Genomic DNA, 3,923 nt, shown 5'->3' on the forward strand with positions numbered 1-3,923 from the left:
CGTTAATTCAACATTATTAATTAAAGAATATTAATTAAAGGTTTAAAGGTTATAGGCTTTGTGGTAATCATTTGTACATTTTGATTATCAATGGCCTGGACACGCATAAATACTTTTCCACTGATAAAATAAAAATTTGAACATCTATTCTCAAAATGTCTTCTTCAAAACAAACTGTTAATTAAATCAACACAATTCTTTACCTAAATGGGGTTGAAAAAACAAGACAGAAACTAATCATTCAGGTCCCATCCTTTCTTTCTTGTTTTGAAAATATGATACAAGACATTATTTGCCAAAGAGTAAGGGGCAAATTTCTACCTATCTTTTCTTGAGAAGCAGGCTGCAAAGACAGCAGTAGATTAGAATAGAAGAAAAACACATCACTCCATTAGTCATACATTTGCTGGTTTTGAAGAGTCAAAAAAACTCTCTCCAATTTCCTTTGCAAACCCAATACAATTATTGTCCTTTGTTTTCATATTTGATGAACATGTAACTTGGCACTGAGTCCAGCGATCCAGGTGAGAGTGTTAGTACCTTGCAACATTCCATAGAAGTATCTGACATTCGGGAAATGACCCTCTAAGTTTCTGCAGGATCGACTTTGCTAAAGATGCAATATTATCAAATGCAAAATCATCTGAAAAGTTCTGCAACTTATGCCCAATACACCCAAAACTCCTCATAGCTTTTCTTAAGAAGCCTGCGACGGCATTGAAATATACTTCCAAATCAGACCGCTCTTGTTGAATATCAGCCTGAGTCTACCAGATGCCCATTACTTATTATCACGTTGTCTGTTGTTACATCAAAATATATATATGAGTATGCAGTAAGTAAACCGAATTTTAGTGTGTGTGTGTGTGTGTGTGTGTGTTGTGTGTGTGTGTGTGTGTGTGTGTGTGTGTGTGTGTGTGTGTGTGTGTGTGTGTGTGTGTGTGTGTGTGTGTGTGTGTGTGTATACGCCATTTGGAAATATAGAAAATATCGATGATTGCTCTATGATTAAGGGAAAATTTCTTGGGCGTCAAAATTAGGTAAAAGTCCCTATGTTTAGGGACGTGTTCCTATAGCTAGCAACACCATAGAGAACATCTATCTGCCACTGAAATGAGTCGGTCATAAATCCTGTTTCACATCGTGTTCACATACACTGGCAGGAGCATACATAGCAATCGAACACAAAACTAACCACGTCTCGGAATCAGTTTATGTTCATCTAGAGTTACCTCTCCTACCAAAGGCAGAAGTTGCTGTAGATAGCTATGCCTACCTCTCGAAGATGATGACCATCTCAGGTAGTAGCCAGAAACAATTTTTGTGCTGTTGCCTAGTCGTCACATCTCAGCTATCTTGACCATTTGCAGTTTCAGTTATTTGATCATGTTGTTGCAAAAAGCGGATGTTCCAGGGCCCTCAGGCAGTCAATCAGTCAACATCCTGCCAGCCAAATTGAGGGCAAGACAAGAACGCCTACAACCAGACAGACTTGCTCATATCAGAGAAAGGGCAGCCGAACCCGATAACTCAGACGTTATCTTTTCTCTGAGGGAACTAAGAAATGCATATAAAACCAGTTGTAACACAGCCCCGGGCTCTGACGGGATCTCGTACCTCATCATTTCCCACCTGGGACTAGTAGGTGAGCTTGCATTCCTGCAACTCATCAACAAGTCCTGGGAAACTTCCACCCTACCCCAGAGTTGGAAGAGGGCTACCATAGTTCCCATCCCTAAACCAAAGGAGCCGGGGAAGTACCGCCCCATCTCTCTCCTCAGCTGTCTGGCCAAGATGGCTGAGAGGATGGTACTGAACCGGCTCCGATGGAAAATGGGACCCCCACATGAACACCTCCACGGGTTCACCAGGGGCATGAGCACAGCACACAGCATAGCCACGCTATTGAGCACAATAAGCACGGGCACATCTGTGGCAGTATTCCTTGACCTGGAGAAGGCTTTTGAATTGGCAAGTCCTCTTGCCATTCAGGGGAGCCTGATCCAAAAAGGAATCAGAGGTAAGCTCTTGGCTTGGATAGGTGACCTATCACAGCACATGCCACTAGAGAATGAAATGCCACAGGGTGGGGTTCTCTTTAACACATTAATGTCCTGTATCCTCAACATAAACCTTCCAGTGGGGTGCAAGATCATCTCCTATGCAGACGATCCTGCTATCATCTCCACTGGACCATACTGCCTAAACAAAGCCCAGCGTTGTCTGGACCTGGTATCCGAGGAGTGTTGCAGGACAGGACTAAATATCTCTGCAGCCAAATCCAAAGCCATGGCTCTGAGACAGAGAGTTCAAGGCACAAGTCTGAAAATCCAGGGAATGGACTTGGAGTGGGTTCAGGACTACCTCTACCTTGGGGTAAAGATAGACCGGACCCTCTCCTTCCAGAAGGAGGTCCAGTACCTGGTTGACCGAACAAAATCAAGACTGTCTGGCATGAGAGCAACGAGTGGAAGACACATAGGGGCTAGACACAGAGTATTAAGATCATTCTACATACATGCTGTCAGGCCCATTGTAGACTATGCCTCCCTCGCTCTGATTGGCATTAAGAGAAAACATAAAGACCAACTGGAGACAGTCCAAAACGAAGCCGCCAGGGTCATTCTGGGTGCCCCAAGGTGGGCGAAGGTCCTCAACCTCCTAGTGGAGGCAAACCTTCTCCCCTTGGCCTCACAAATTGATCTAATGGCAGCACAATTCTTATCAAAGGTCATCCAGGCTCCCAGGAACACAAGCCTAAGACATAAAATAGTCAGACGCCTAGAATAAGATAACGAGCTGTTTGCAAACAACTCCTGGCTGTCTCACACAGCCAGGGTGTTAATACGCCATCAGCTCAAAGAACCACTTCTTGCCAAGGGCATGGACTCCCCTCACCCTGACTTTGTCGAGGCTCCGCCGTGGGCACAAACCTCGATAGAGTTCTCGGTCATGAGACTGGCAACCAAAAAGAATGAATATTTCACACCTAGCCTAAAGGCAGAAACCCAGAGGGTCATTGCAACCATCACTCCTCCGGGCAGCAGAACATATTACACGGATGGATCGGTCAATCCCTTGACCCACACTGCAGGTGCCGGCTTCGCAGCAACGAATGCCACAATATCCATGAGGGTAACAGACAACGCCTCCTCGCTACAGGCAGAGGCAGTTGCTATCATGGGAGCACTGAGCCACGCGTCCGTGAGGGAAGGACACGTGGTCATACACACAGATTCCAAAGGAGCCATCGACCGTCTTCAGCAGCGCTCACCCACTGGCAATATCTACCTTCTGACTCCCATCCTCACACTGGCACAGAGGATTCTTGCACAGGGTAGAAGAAGAATCATAAACTGGGTTCCCAGCCACATAGGGATCAGAGGGAATGAGCTTGCTGACTGACTAGCCGAAGTTGGCAGGGGTATACCCCCAAATCCCATGATAATACATCAGAGCCGAAAATTACTTAGGAAGAAGTGTACGGTGATGGCAACCTCCTTCCTCCTGCAGCATCACAGAGAGGAAACGAGATCCTCCCCCTCGGCCAGCTGGTACTCAGACGCCACCGGCTATGAACCACTGGCACTCTCTGAAATAAACAACAGAGGTACCGAAGTCATTCTGCACAGAATGCGCCTAGGTTACCACTGTGCATGGCAGATTATACAAACAAGATCATACAAACAATAAAACGTGAAGAGAGGTGTTGCATGCATTGTGGCGAGCCGAACGCCACACTTATACATTACCTAGAGAATTGTGTGCACACGCAATTCCTGAGACAAGGCCCGCAGAACACAGCCGTCGTGCTGGTAAAGAGACTATGTGAGATGCTTACACCGCAGCTACAGGAGCGCCTGCTGGCAATCCCACCGCCACGGTAAGCACCGAGTGTCAGAGAACCAAATGAGATAGCCATA

The sequence above is a fragment of the Penaeus monodon genome, chromosome 18 (assembly GCF_015228065.2).
Source record: "Penaeus monodon isolate SGIC_2016 chromosome 18, NSTDA_Pmon_1, whole genome shotgun sequence".
Lineage (NCBI taxonomy): Eukaryota > Metazoa > Arthropoda > Malacostraca > Decapoda > Penaeidae > Penaeus > Penaeus monodon.